The sequence below is a fragment of the Puntigrus tetrazona genome, chromosome 17 (genome assembly GCF_018831695.1).
Source record: "Puntigrus tetrazona isolate hp1 chromosome 17, ASM1883169v1, whole genome shotgun sequence".
Taxonomy (NCBI): domain Eukaryota; kingdom Metazoa; phylum Chordata; class Actinopteri; order Cypriniformes; family Cyprinidae; genus Puntigrus; species Puntigrus tetrazona.
The window spans coordinates 12,846,065-12,861,686 of NC_056715.1; the positions used below are offsets into that span (position 1 = coordinate 12,846,065).

Below are 15,622 nucleotides of genomic sequence, written 5' to 3' on the forward strand. Positions count from 1 at the left end.
TAAGGCTTCTGTATAATGGCAACTTTTACATTAAAAATGTTAAAAGTTTAAATTGTTGCCTTGTCTTTCTGCATGCCCAAGGCGGCCTGAGGTTGAATTTGAATTTCTTTTTTTAAAATATACAAATTACAATTTGAACTTCCACTCATGTACAGGCCTACACTGTTATCACCAGAGAGTAAGAGACACATCTGAACAGTGAAATCTGTTATTTTGCCGTAAAGTTGTTGTGAATCTTCTTTGCAGCATTTCTATTCACATGTATTCATGTGTCTTTAGTTTCTTGTGATTTGTATGCATAACAATATTAGGTGTTGCCAATACAATATTAAGTACCCCGCGTTCATTTAGCGTAGTAGGATAGGCCGGATTCAAACTGCTGTGAACACCCGCACCAACCCAAAACTGAAGATACCTTAACTGGAAAAAACTGGGGTCTATGCAAGTGTATTTCATAAAGCTGATCAATCACTTTATTAAACATGCTATATAATTATATCGTAATTGCAAGCTAATGCTGTAAATGTTCACGACAAAGATAGATTATAAAGATGGTATAAAATTACACATGCTAAACAAACGTGAACGGTAATCTTTTGAATAATCAGCTCGTTTATTTATGAGCAAAACACTGATTTGTGTTTATTTACATACCATTTTAATAATCTACAAGACGTCTAAAGCCAAAAGGAGATGTTTATCTTGCTCGCAGTTGCAAAAGACATTTATGCAAATCACCCAGTTTTATGAAACCCATCCCCCCTCGGTTTCTGTGACATTAAAGGTTCATTAATGTATATGTGTAAGCGTAGAAAGTCGTTCTCACTACTGGATGAGTATATTTATACAGTTAAGCAGAGATAATGCCTAAAAGGTTACAGAGATGAGAAAATAAACATCACCTCTTCTTAGTGAGAGAGGGCTAGAGATGCTATCATTCGGTTTTCAGTTTATGCTCCCCCTCCATACACACTTCTACTCAGAGTCCTGCTGCAATGTTTATTTACCCTAATGCCCAGACTCTTGTCGAGCAGGCGCACTGTTTATATTTGCTGTCATGGCTTTGGATGTGTGCTGACAGCAGAAACGTATTAGAGACGGTATGCAAGAGGAACGGTAGTCGGTGGTTGATGGCAATTTAGTTAGTCTACTTATTTTGGTTTAAAAAAAGGTTGAAGCCAGTACAATGGAACTGTGTTACAGAGTTCAATTGTATTAGCTTCAAACTTTTATTCAAAATATATATTTCTGTTTATATGCAGAATTCCATTGCACTAGCTTCGACCACACACACATATAAATACGTGCATTAAAAACAAGTCCTAAAGTCCTGAATGGGACGTGATTATACACATGAAACTAACTTAATAAGGATTTATTCTCTTGCTCATAGCAAAACAACCGAACCAACACCCACTGAAAAACACCCTGCAAAACTATGCATTCAAAGAAAATCCTTAAAAGCCCGAAGCAAATTATAGTCAATCAGATAAAAAAAAAAAAATCCCACAATAATTTTTCTGTTGTTTCAAATGTGCAAATTTTCAAATCATTTAGCTTTATAACGTCACTGAACAGCTGCCACTTGTCGTATTCTTTTTTTTATGTAGCTAGATGAATACTGCAGAGAATGGAAGAAACTATTAGGTAGAAAAAAATCAAAAAGGAAGTACTTTAACAGCAGTCTGGGAGGCATAATTTGCATGAATGACAAACAGTTGATGTAAACTTCACAAGCTTATGCATCCCTCTAGATTTTAGTCACAGGTGTAAATGAAAGTACATGTAGATTCTTGACTCTCAGAAAAAGTGAAGGTGCTTTAAAAATGGCTCACTAAGGCTGTAAGTGGGTTCACTGTAATACAAAACAAAATGAAAAAATAAAATATACATATTTAAAAATAATATATAGACTGCATTTAAAACTGTATTTAAAATGTTTTTAAATTTAAATAAAACATGTTTACAAAAAAATATTATTTTAGTCTTTCTAGAAATTCACATTTAATCCATCTTATTACTTGCCATTTATTAGCGATTTCTGAGTAAAAGTAATCTTATTTTTCACAGCATGAAACAAAATATTTACAGAAACATATAGTAGCTATATATTGTATTTACAGTGACATTTAATACATAAATTATATTAATTAACATATTCCTTAGAAGGACGGACGGCTGGATTTGCTTGAGTCTATTTGCAGTTCCCTCAGGATGTGGTGCGTGATTCCTCTCTGTTTGTGTTCTCTCTCCTCGCTCCTACTCTTGACAGTTATTAGCCCGCTCCAGTCATAAGTCTGAGTGTAGAGCACCAGGATGTGAGGGTAATAAGATGCAAATACAGACCACCTTTTAGGCTTGCCAGGACTCATCCTGACTGCGCTTGTCTTAAAGAGTCTAATGTTTCTCAGTGTTCAGCCAGGCACCGATAAAGTCGTATACTGATAGACATTACATCCAAGCCACATCCTATTTGCTCTCAGTAACGGCTGCTCACCTCTTCGCTGCCATTTGACCAGTTACTGCCTCGAGACAAAAGCGGGATGTTAAGCAAATAGTATAGAAGTACTGGAGGATCTCCATGATGTGCTGAAATTGACATGCCCAAATGACTAACTGCTTTTTGCGTTTTCCCAATAAACAGAGCAGCTGTGAAGGTTGCTGGGATAAGCTCTGGTGTTTTGGAGAAACTTTAGGAAGATGTTATCAAGCTGTCTTGTGTGCTTACAGTGCAAACACAGCGAGATGGTGAGGGTAGCGTGGGCCCGTATGCTGAACTCTCCTCTATCCCTGTCCTTTCATGTCTGATATATCCTTGAGGTCAGCAGAAAGGTTGGGTTTTATGGGACATCAACGGACAGGTTAACTCGGTTTAGTGGATTATTCGATTGCGTGGAAAGTTAGGATAAAGAGTATATTGTTAACCTCACATCCACTGACATGAATCTCTTAATTGTTCTTAATTACTTCAGATAATAAATTAATGCATTTAGGATTTTATATATATATATTGAAACATGTGGCACATTTTATATGCAGTTTGGTTTCATTTTTTGAAGCCTTGAAGCCTATTTTTAAAGCCTTGATTTGATGATTTTAAAATGTCATGTGGTGTAACTATTATTATAATCATTAATAATTCATATGAGTATACAGGTAAAAGTAAAATATAAATTGCCAGAAATAAATATACATTTTCCCCTGATATACTAAATTAGTGCTGTCAAGCAATTAATTGCATCCAAATTAAAAGTTTGTTTAGATAATATATCAGTGGGTGCTGTAATTATATTTTATATATTATATATTTTTACAAAAAGCATATATTATAAATATTTATATTTATGCATATTATACATTACAAGAATGCAAATACATGTCAATATATATGCACCATATAAACAAAGCTTTTATTTTGGATGCAGTTAATTGTAATTAATCCTTTGACAGCACTAAAATAAATAAGTAGAAGTCTTTCCTTATATGCTGAATGTATAACCCATCATTAATTAAAAAATATATTTCAATGACTTTGTAAATAATTTTATTATTGGCATTTTTGTTTTTTTGGATATTGTACCACATGACACTTTACAACTTATTGTCTTATATTTTTAGAAATTGACCTTGTCACACCATCATGAGGATCTGCGGTGGTCCTCTCTGTGATGTCATTTCCTGTTTTATGTTTTCTCTTCTTTTTTACTTTGCTGGTTGCACTACATGACTTTAAAGACAATTAAAATATTCATTAAGTTATCAGGGCATTTATTCATTTATGCTCCCAAAATATATCAAAATTATTTTTGAATAAAACAAGCTTATTATATAAGTCAGTGTATTTGTATTTCGTAACTCATTCAAATGAATTGTTTACATCACTGTCCAGTTGCATTTGGCCAAAACGGAGCTGTTCCAAATCCAAATAATGACCGCAACCTTTGCCACAGGCAGCTAGAGTTTCGTGTCGGAGCAAGCTGCCTGTAAATGTTGACTCATGTTATATCCAAGGTTTTGCCCAGTGGGTTGGGTGAAAGAGCTAATTTGTACAACAATAGATGGTGGGATGTGTTCGGTTGTGAAGATGTTGCAAGACATCTGAATGGCTTGAGTTTGCAACTGTCAAAGCTAAAAAACTGACCCTTTTCCCACAGCAGTTTCACTCTTTTTTTTTTTTTTTTTTTTTTTTTTTGCTCAAGCGGTTGAAGCGCGCAGGTTGAAACACGTTTAAAGCACCGAGCAATGCTTCAGCACGTCCATCTAAAACAATAAAAAAATAAATGACAGGCACATTTGATAAGCAGATACCTGCTGCCGAAATAATTCTCAGAGGGCTGTAATCTGCACGACACTGTCAATAAATGATACAGTATTGTTTGAAGTCCCCCTTTTTGCTGAAGCAACTGTTGAGTGACAAAACTAATTATTCCAAGCAAACATGCAGTGAGACTTGTGGGCTGTGCAGTTTGTTTAAAAACACTGTTTTATATGTACATATATTATGTTAGGCCTAATGCAATGTTTTTATTGGCCCCTTGTTACATAGAAATCTTGTTCCTGTCGTAGGATTTTATGTCTCAAGAGATATAACAATGTTATGGCATTAACTGAGAAATGTATTAAAATGTCTTCAGATGCTCATTCGGTTACATTGTAGAAATAGAGGCCCAGCTTGAGTTCGCGTTGAAAACTCTCACTTTGACTGTGTTGAGTAAAAATTGTGACACTCTCAGGTTTGTTGTTTACCAGTTGCTTCAGCAGGAACTGTACAGGAATGCCGATAAACAAAATTTTCAGCATTCCATCTAGTTCCTGCATTTTAAACGAACACTTACTTTAAAAAAAAAAAAAAAAAAAAGTTTCATATTTTATATACGCCACTTTCTTTGTTTGGGATTGACAGCACTTGCAGTGCCTACAATAAACCTTTACATTTGGCTCTATTTTAAATGTAGCGTGATCATTAGTACGTTTTATTCAGATTAAGAGTGATTTGAGCCCTTTTAAAAAAATTAAGTAAAAATCTACAATTTTGTGTTTTTTGAGCCAGTAGGACGTCTTTATATTTGATTTGTAATTTCTTTGCTCCTGTCAGCTGACACACAATTATGGTTTAAAATATTATATTAATTATAATAATAAATAAATATAATTTCTAATGCATATTGTGTAATTACACATTTGTGAATTTGCTTTGTATTAATGTGTAGCATAATGTTACATTAAAAAAAAACCCACTACAGTTAAAATTATAATCACGTGTTAATTGGACGTTAATGATATTTTTCACAAATTACAGTGATATAGTGTAACCTTTTCATTGAAATGATCTAAATGACTATATAGCATCAATCTGAATAAAAATGTAGTTTGATTAGACTAGAATTGTGACGATCAGCTGCAGTTTCACAGAATGTTGCATGGCAGATTTAGTACCTCTTACCTTGTTTTCAGGTCATGAGACACACACACACACACACACACACACACACCCCTATGGAGAGTCACAGTATGCAGTCATGCACTCTCAACTTAGTACACCGTTGCACTCTGTCCGTAGTGAAAAAACAGATGAACCTATGCTCCTTCCAAGCCATAAAATATGACATGAGTGCAAAACGAGAAGAGCAGATCTCATGCTGTGAAATGATCCCGGATCATCAAGAGGTCAAATAGCATTTTCCTTTCTCTCTTTACTACACGCCACAGATTTTGACACCACAAAGACTTTCATAAGATGACACCTGACGCTCAAAGATACAGGGACAGGAGCTTGATACGAGAAGAACTTTCAACGAGCAAGTTAACACACGCATACGTCTCCTGGAGACAGCGGCGTTAGAGCGAAACGCCGCTGCAAATGCGGCCGTTATAAAGGGCGGTTTACATTGTGAAGAACTGAGATTAGGACCTGTAGAACAGCCTCAAACTGCAGAGGTTAAACATGCTTCTCCGCCGTACCCGGTTAGGCTTCTTTTACAGCTCAGGCAAGTTTTCAGCAACAGAGATTTTTAGATTTCTAATTCAACATTCTGGCGGATATTTTCAGGTTGTGCAGGATTCAGTTCTGAAGACCGTGATGCAACCCCAAGCCTTAATATTCCAGAACACTGTGCGCGAAATGAGAGAAATGCGCAGGCATTGTGAAAGAAAAACCGACAGGAAGAAAAGCGGCCCGTTTGGCGCACAGATATGCAGACAGATACAGCGTGTTCGTGTGATGGAGGCGCAGTAATATTCACTCAAACGCCAGGGCAGGTAGGAACAGGCAGGTTTCACTTGAGTCCGAGCCAAAGCCATTACACTGAACTTATTATCGTCACCTCAGTCTCAGAACCACGAAACAGCCCTGTACACACATCTGTCTCCCGTTACAATGCTCAGCCGTCGAGGTTAGTGTCAGTGTGTGAAGATCTGTCAGTGAGGTACTGAAAGAAAACACGTTCTTATAGAAAGCTTTGAGGAAAGCTGCAAACCACGCATTTATCATCCTAATACAAGGGCAGAGGCCACGAGAAGCCTTTTTTTTTTCTAAAGCATTCACCTTTTTGCCCTGTAACTAAAAAAACAACAAGCTGCTAAATGAAAACAGTAAAAATGATTATTTGTAAATGTATTTATTTTTGTGGAAGAGTTTTCTTAGGGTCACCTAGGCTACGTTGGTAAATGATTTCAAATAAGTGCTTTTTTATTTGAATATTTTTAAATGTAATTTATTCCTGTGATGCAAAGCTGCCTTTCCAGCAGTCGTTGCTGATCATAATCATTCAGTAATCATTGTTGCGGGAAACATATATGTCCATGCTGTACTTATTTTTGTTTAAATGTTCTTTGATTAATAGAGAGTTAAAAAGAACAGCATTAATTGTTATATTTTATGCTTGTTTTATTTTTAGTAATATCGCTGAAAGTAAAGTGTAAACTCTGCTTTTATTTTCAGTGTAGATTTTCAAATGTGTTTGTCACGGAAGTGTCCAGATACCAAAATTTGATAATAACTATGCAATAAAAGACTTCAGAAGCTGTATGATTGCTTAAGCAGTGCACTTTTGGCCTTCATCGTGCCAAAATATGATTCATCTTTTTTTTTCTCATTGTTTATTTCTAGGTTTGCCATCATTGATTTTCCTTTCATCCTGAAAAGGGCCTGAGTTTAGATGAAACACACCATGCTCCTGTTCTTTTAGAAGACTCAGGTAAACTTACTTTTGCTCTGATGCAGCCGTATGGTCTCTAGTCAAGTCTTCTTCTTCTTCTTCTGTTTTGTTGTCTTTTGTTTGTTAAATCAACTTCAGTTCCTGGGCAGGGTGGATGATGGAGGGATGGAAGTGGCTGTTTAGATTTAGAGCTATGATACACAAATTACAAAGAACTAGGTACAAAGGACACTTGCTCGTCCCTTAGCTATGATGTAAAATTAAGTGTAAACGACACTAAAAACATTCAGCAGTTAAGGGCAAGTTACTTGTGAATACACTGGACTCGTTTCCACAGATTTTGTCAAACCGGAGAAGGGCTTTCTTGTAAACAGAAATGCTTTGTGACTGCTGAAGTTTATAGACTATGGTTAGTGTGACTCAAAGCACTTCATTATCTCATTTTGCCTCCTGCTTTATTGAAATGACACACTTTCAGTAATTATCCAGGGCATGGTTTGGCACAACTAATAATCCTCACGAGTGTGTCATCAGTCAAAACATGACAAACTGCAATCTGATGAAACTTCCTGGCAGTCCCAGATCGAGCTGCTCGTATTTACTCTCAGAGAGTTTTGAAAAGGTCGATCATTCGGTCTGAGCAGAAGACCAGCTGACGTGAAGCCAAGCGGGAAACTGTGTTTGTGACTGCACGGAATTGAAGAGGATTTCACAGTGTCACATAAACTCGGGGCAAGTTGACTCCCTGTGAAAAACCAACCAGTTTCAGTTGAACCTGAGCCAGATCTCGCAGACAAAGGGGAAAAGGCAGCGTTTAGGGTATTACTGAAAGACATCTACTGTAATCCGGTGATTAAAACACTATTCACAGACACAGTCATTCAAAGAAAATACATATTCATTTTAAAGGCAAATATTCAGTATTCAGTTAAATGAAAAGGTCACAAGTTGACAGATTTAGATTTGACTATTTCTGTCTGAATGTCTTTAGACTGGCAACGTGGTTGACAAAAAAAACTCTTGACACCATGACAACAACTATAAAAAATGTGTTACAGATTTAGGGTCAGCGCCACAGACTTTCAGCTCTAGGTGGTTTTAAGGGAAGCAACTAAGAGGGAAAGAGTCTTGAACAAGGTAAGAACATTATACAGCATTGCTCATACTCTGAGCTACGTGTGACATTTTTATTATTATTTAGTTTTTATTTCATTATTTTATTTTAGTATTTTTTTGTATGAAACACTACATTGTCTTAGGTTATAACGTATATTTTATTAAGACGATCGCACAGCATTGCACATACTCTCAGATAAATGATTATTATTATTATTATTATTGTATGTTTAAAATTTTATGGAATTTCAACTGAGGGTGGTTTTAATCAAATAAGGAAAAACATGAATTTTATATATATATATATATATATATATATATATATATATATATATATATATTGTCTTAAGATGACAAATATTTTATTAATATGAAAAAGTGTACTTTGAGTTAAAAAGAGGTTAATCAGGCAAAAAAACTGTATTGACGTAACAGAACTGAATAAACTAAAACATGTATTGTTGTATGTTGATGTATGTTGATCTCTGTATTAGAGCGCATTACAAAACATTGACAGATATTGTATTTTATTTATTTATAAAGCTATGATTTTATGCCATTTTATAAACATTAAACATATCAAGGGAAAAAATCTTTATAGAAATGACCCTGGAACCAGAATTCAGTTCTAACCAAATGATCAATGTGGGATTGAAAAAGTAAATATATATGTTTTTGATGTCCACCTAAAAAGTATTATTGTTTTAAGAATCTCAGCACCTCTTTGGATGTAAATGCACTATTCTTAAAGAAAACCAGTCTGACCTGTCGTGTGTTCGCCTCTAAACGAGTCTTACTGCCCATCCCATGCTCCTCAAGATTCAAATCAATGCAGTTCAAAAGAAAATGGGATTGCTTCTTCAACTGTCAGTTTGCTGCAACAACTACGTGTCTTACAAAACAAACGTTTTTTTTTTCCTCATTCAAACTGAGTCATGGTATAAATTAATTGAGTTTTTGGTACTTAACCCACCATATGACGGATATACAGAGTGGAGAATTCACACTTAGTGGCCAGAACAGTGTATAGATAAACATATAGATAATATATAATGCATGCATGCTGGGCCAAGACTTTGAGCTGATGTGAGCGAACGGCAGCACGGGGAAGATGTGATTCCAGCTGGGGAATGTGAAAACAATTGATAAGTAATGAGGTATATGTTTATTTAAAATGTCTATTATTTGTAGTTTGGTTTTAAAATGGAAATGTGTGTCTGTATTTAATATCTAGGTCTTGCGCTTTTGATTTTTCCAAAATAAAATAAACCGTTTTTCCAAGATGATACTAGTTCAGTTTTCTGCTTAAAAGAAGTCATTCAGTTCAACATGTTACTCTTAATACAACTTGTGATGGATATCTGAATATTGTTGCTTAAAGTATATTTCTATTCCTTGTGTGTGTGTGTGTGTGTGTGTGTGTGTGTGTGTGTGTGTGTGTGTGTGTGTGTGTAATAACAACATATACTTTAAGCAACAATATGTACATGTATATACACGTTGGTCTTAATTAATTAATTAATTTGTTTACCTTATCTCTGCACTGAAATAGGATTGCAGATAAATTTAATGCACTTTTTGTATAATGACAATAAAGATTCTGTTTCTGATAGTACTTGCCTAATTTGTAATAATTGTTTGTGATATTACTTTGAACTGAAGTGATTTTATCATGAAGTAGCTTATCATGAGGATTTTATGGCTGTGAGTCTGGGGGTATATTTAATTTAAATAATTAAAATAATTAAATAGATTTAGATTTATTCACTGGAATCTAGTAATGCATTTATTATTATTATTATTATTATTATTATTATTATTATTATTATTATTATTATTATTATTATTATTATTATTATTATTATTATCAAACGTGGTGGGATAATTCCAAAGAATATAGTAATACAGGGATCGAGGAAATATTTGAACTCCGTCCACAAGAGGGCAGCATTGACCTATTCCTGCTGTAGCCATGATGACCATCTTAACAGAAATGGCTTTTGTTTGCTCTTAAATATCTATACCCACATTTAGAACAATTCAAATATAGTTCAAAATATACACTCAGGCTACTTCAGAAATGAACTTATGCTCGGTGTCTAGAGAGAATTAGAGAGAGGGGCTATGGACGATCATGTTAATGATTGCTGCTGTGTTTTGACTATGCCACACTAACATGACATTACTCTTGTCTAATGACAGTTGTTCCTCTTTACTCGCAGCTATGTTTTATTCAAATGACCCCCTTTATCCAGTGTTTATGGAAATCAGTGAGTGCTGATGCTGTAGATGTGTGGTTTGATAAACTCTCACTCCCACCTCGCCTTTACTTACAATGATTTTGAATGTTTTGAAGGCGCATGACATGATACTTAAAACAACTGATGCGTAGCTACTTATGAATATGTTATGATAATAAGGCACTAATTTGGTCTCTGCTGCTGTGTGTATGTATGGCCTTTCATCTTTCTGCATCTGCTTAAGTGTGTGTCCTGCACTCGTTCATGAAGTTGACCTACGCTGCTTAAGGACCGCTGTTTTGTGTGTGTGTGTGTGTGTGTGTGTGTGTGTATTTTAACTGTAATATTTGTGTGGGTAATTTATCAAAGTATTCTGTTATCAAAGCATAAGGTACACAACCATCTAAGGTACTCTCTCTCTCTCTCTCTCTCTCTCTCTCTCTCTCTCTCTCTCTCTCTCTCTGTGTGTGTGTGTGTGTGTGTGTGTGTGTGTGTGTGTGTGTGTGTACTTGTTTATGCTATAGTGTTACGATACACTGTGGTCCCAGAGAGGGAAAAATCTATATATTTAAATAATACATGATGTTCGTCTGAAAGTGTAAAAATACAAACAGGTTTTCTGTAAAGGGTAGGTTTAAGTCAGTTAGGGTATCAGAGTATAAACGTAATAGAAGTCCCCAAAATTCACTGAAACAAATGTGTGTTATAATATCATTATATTATATTATATTATATTATATTATTTCTATAGTTGTCAGAGTGAGGTGGGAAATATATTTTTTTTTCATTCTTAAAGAAAGTTTACATTTTTAACACAATGCTTATTTGGTGTCAATATAACAATATAAATAATAAATAAAGTTGAATATCGCATCAGTTGTGCATGCAAGCCATGTAAACGTACAGCATCATACAAAAACTAAAATTAAACAAATCATATTTGACATAAAATAAGCTAGCTACCAAGGAAACATTTCTAATTTTCAGTTAGTTTAACTTGATGTGCCAAAACAACAAAAAAGTAAAATAAAATAAAAAAGTAAAATGTATAGACACAAAAAACAAACCCTAATAAAAATAAAAATAAAAAAGACACACATCAAAACATTTTAAGTAAAATGTAGTAGTAGTAGTAGTAATAATAATAATAATAATAATAATAATAATAATAATAATAATAATAATACACTAATTAACATTAGACAATTTTATGGTTTGATTATTTTCATTGTGCGTCCCCTCTTTCCATTAGTGAAAGAACAAAAGTGCTAATCTTTTTTTGGGACGTGACCCATAGATAAGGACCTGTATTTTTTCTGTTCATCCTTTTCGTGCACAGAAACAGTTTTTACATTTTTCATCACTGATATTCTCCGAGGACTTGTTATTAGTTTCGGCCCACATTGGGCCCCAGCATATTGGTTGCCATGGAGACAGGAGAACAGCGTTAATCACAGAGGATTCTCTGTTTGAAATGCATGTGGCTCTGATTGATTCAGACACTGGATCGCATTATTGTAGTCTCTGTGTGTAACTTCATTTCACTGAGTGTGATGTCACACATCTCTGACAGAGACTGAAGCTGCAGTTTAACTGGTATGTGATACAATACATCTGAGAAATGTCATTGAAGTTCTATGATACCAGTCACTATCGCATGTTCAGTGAATTACAATTTCTTGTTGTAAATGCATTCTATGATGTCTGACTGATCTCAGCCTGAACAGCCTCAGCAGCCATCAGCGCATTTCATTAAAGTGCCTTACGTTAAAGTTAAAGTGAAAATGGCAAATTTGCACAGTCAGCATTTCAAACCTTGCCTGAATAGCAGTTTTTATGGACATTTGTAGCAGACTTACCGTAACCTCTGCTATGTGAGAGTAGTCACGAATTATCCACTCTGTGTATTTATATGCGTGTGGAACAAGTGAACTCAACAGTGATTCATGGAAAGACATAAGTAACGTTTTTTTTTTCTAACCATGCTGTTTATTAAACCAAATCTCCATGACAACAGCAACGTCCAAATGAGTGCTTTATATCACAGAGCATTTATACCGGAGAGGATGAATACTCAAATACGCTACTGGTTTTTCCTATGCTGGTTTTCTCAAACCTCATCTATCAACTCTGATGTGATCCGCATGCCAAAAAATACATAAATAAAAGAAATGACTCCCTCCCCCCTCAGGCCACGGTGTAGATGAGTTTGTTTTCTCATTAGAACAGATTTGGATGAAATTCAGCCGTATATCACTCGCTCGCTAATGGATCCTTTGCAGTGAATGGGTGCCGTCAGAATGAGAGCCCAAACAGCCGATAAAAACATTACAGTAATCCAGTCCATCAATTAATGTCTTGTGAAGTCGAAAGCTATGTGTTTGTGGTAAACAAATACATCATTAAGATGTTGGCTTTGGCTTCTGACCAAAATACCAGTTCATAATCCACAATAATGCTTCTTTGTTAAAAAATGAACTTTCAAACCAAATATATATATATAGAATATATAGAAAATTTAGAACTTTTTTTGCTTACCATGCATATTCATCTCCTGATTAAGGCAAGGTTTTACAGAAAAGAAAAGCAATATTAAATAGAAGACTTTATTTTAGTCAGAAACTATTTAAAGGGCCCCTGAATTTGCATGAAAGCAGTGCGTAACGAAAGAAAGAGTCAACTCTGAATCATTGAAACGAGTCATTTTTAAAACGTATCCCAAGCCGTTTCATGTCGACCACACATGAAATATTAGCATACTGCTCGCCCACTTGGTCTGAGGGAAATGCAAGTTCATTATTTGCCACTAGGTGGTGCTTTTGGAGCATTCAAATTTTTCCCGGTAACGCTGTACACAAAGCAGCACTGAGCTCACAAAAGTTGCTGTATCATGCATATCTTTAATAAATAAAAATAAATAAATATTATAAGACATTGAAAGTGTTTTTGGATCTTGCACACATATAAGCCTGTTGTTGGGGACTTCTAAAAATGTAAATATGAACCTTTCACTGCCCATAATAGGGGCACTTTAGAGTTACATCCGTTTGAACTTTCATTTTGAGGGCATCCATTCACTGAGGATTTATTAGTGAAAAATGATACATTTCTCCAAGATAAAGTTCAAACGAAGAAAGTCATCGACATTTTGGATGGCTTCAGGGTGAAAACCTTTTTAGTTTAGTGAATTATTCCTTTAAGACTGAAACTTGTCCAACTGCAACTCCTTTTAGGAAGGTGTCAATGCGCAAAGCGTGCCCTGAAGCATTTTTTGCTTGTGATTATCAACAAAGCAGTAAACAAACGTGGCCCCGCTGGTTTTGTCCTGTGCATTAAATCTCTATGTCATAACAAAAGGAAGTGTAGGTTGTCCTGGAGGATTGCTATAGTAACCGCGAGGGTGGTGTTTTGCGCATAACAAGACAGGCGGAGGGAAATGCGGAGAGATGCACAGACCCTCCAAGAGCGAGATTTTAGTGAGAAAAGAGATAATGTGATGGCATATAGTCACTTGGTCTTCTTCTCTCATTTTAAAACATGTCTTATGTGTGACTAAATAGAACATCCTATCTGAGTGATGATCGGTAAATAAAAATGGTTATATTATAGGATGATTAAACATGCATGGTGTGTGTGAGATGGAGGGGGTCGTGATTAACACATGCACTTGTTTAAACCCAGATGGCTGTCTTTAGTGGCCAGAATGTGCTCATAATTCATTCATGAATGTGTACCAAAAAAAAAAAAAAAAAAACTGTTGTTAAGTGTTGTATATATTTTAAATATTTAATACTTTTTTTGTTTTCATTTTAAATTATAAGTGTTAGTAACTTTATCATTTACTTTTTGGGTAAACTAACTGTTATGATTTGGTTTGATTTAGATTTAAATGGTGACTAGGTTATATAAATTAGATTTAATTTAATTTCGAGTAATGAAATCTTATTTTTAATGGTTTTAGTTTCGGTTAACGGTAACAGCCCTGTCTGTGAACTCAATCTGTGCATCATCACATGAGCGGTGTGGTTTTTTTTTTTATATTAATAGGCAGCAAGGTTTGTCGTGGAGATCAGCGATAACAATCAGCATATGGTCAAAGGCAAGAACTAAAACCTCTTTGAGGCCCAAAAATAAAACTCAAATTCAAAATAACCTTCGTTTACCTCTGTTCTTATGTTGCATGAATAATGCTGTGAGCTGTTATTCTCCACAAAAAACAAATACACATAAATTCAAAGCCTGGCCTATAATGCAACCTTCTCTGCATGACCTCAGTGATCTTTCTGATACTCATCTGGAGGCAAAACAAAGTGACTCAGCAGAACTGTAATTACATTCGTCTTGCAGCCTGCGCTGTTTGTCCCCTGCCCGTGCAATTGCCGACAGAGAGAGAGAGAGAGAGAGAGATAGAGAGAGAGAGAAAGAGAGAGACACCGAGAGAGAGAGAGAGAGAGAGAGAGAGAGACAGAGAGAGAGAGAGACACAGAGAGAGAGAGAGAGAGAGAGAGAGACACACAGAGAGAGAGAGAGAGAGAGAGAGAGAGTGCTATGCTGCCAATTCAATCAATGTAGGTTGAGAGCTCAGTGCGTCATGTACTAATTTCAGCATGACGTCACTCTTGGACAGAAAACCAATTATCTTTCTAATACAATAATGTTCAGGTATTCAGGGATTTAGGATGTTGTGAAATAAGGTGTGGAAAAAACCCAACCTGTGATAAGAGCATTTGACCAATTGTTCTGACTTCTTTTATCACATCCAAAACCTTAACATCATTATTAAGCAAATCAGCTGGGTATTTCAGTAAAGAAAATTGTGAGTTACATGTTCTAAATATTAAATAAAAATTATAAATGTGTGCTTTACTGTATATACATATATGTGTGTGTGTGTGTGTGTGTGTGTGTGTGTGTGTGTGTGTGTGTGTGTGTGTGTGTATTGTATTTTTTAGTTTTTAGGTTTTCTTATCAAAATAACTACAGTTTGATTATGATTAATTGGAATGCACAATGAAAATACCAGATTTTTGAAAATAATAAAAAAAACATATATATTTATATATACACATAAATGGTTCAAACACGTTAAATTCATTTAATATACCAACA

At 35.0% G+C, this 15,622-nt stretch overlaps 1 long non-coding RNA gene across 3 annotated transcripts; it reads left to right on the forward strand.

Moving 5' to 3' along the window:
• Positions 1 to 6,091: 6,091 nt before the first annotated feature.
• Positions 6,092 to 9,746, forward strand: LOC122361659. 3 transcript variants are annotated; one of them, XR_006253006.1, is made up of 3 exons: positions 6,092 to 6,258; positions 7,109 to 8,006; positions 8,216 to 9,746. It is a non-coding gene; the product is annotated as an uncharacterized LOC122361659 (long non-coding RNA). The 3 variants fall into 3 exon arrangements; XR_006253007.1 differs by having other exon boundaries at positions 7,109 to 7,196; XR_006253005.1 differs by having other exon boundaries at positions 7,109 to 9,746.
• Positions 9,747 to 15,622: the final 5,876 nt, after the last annotated feature.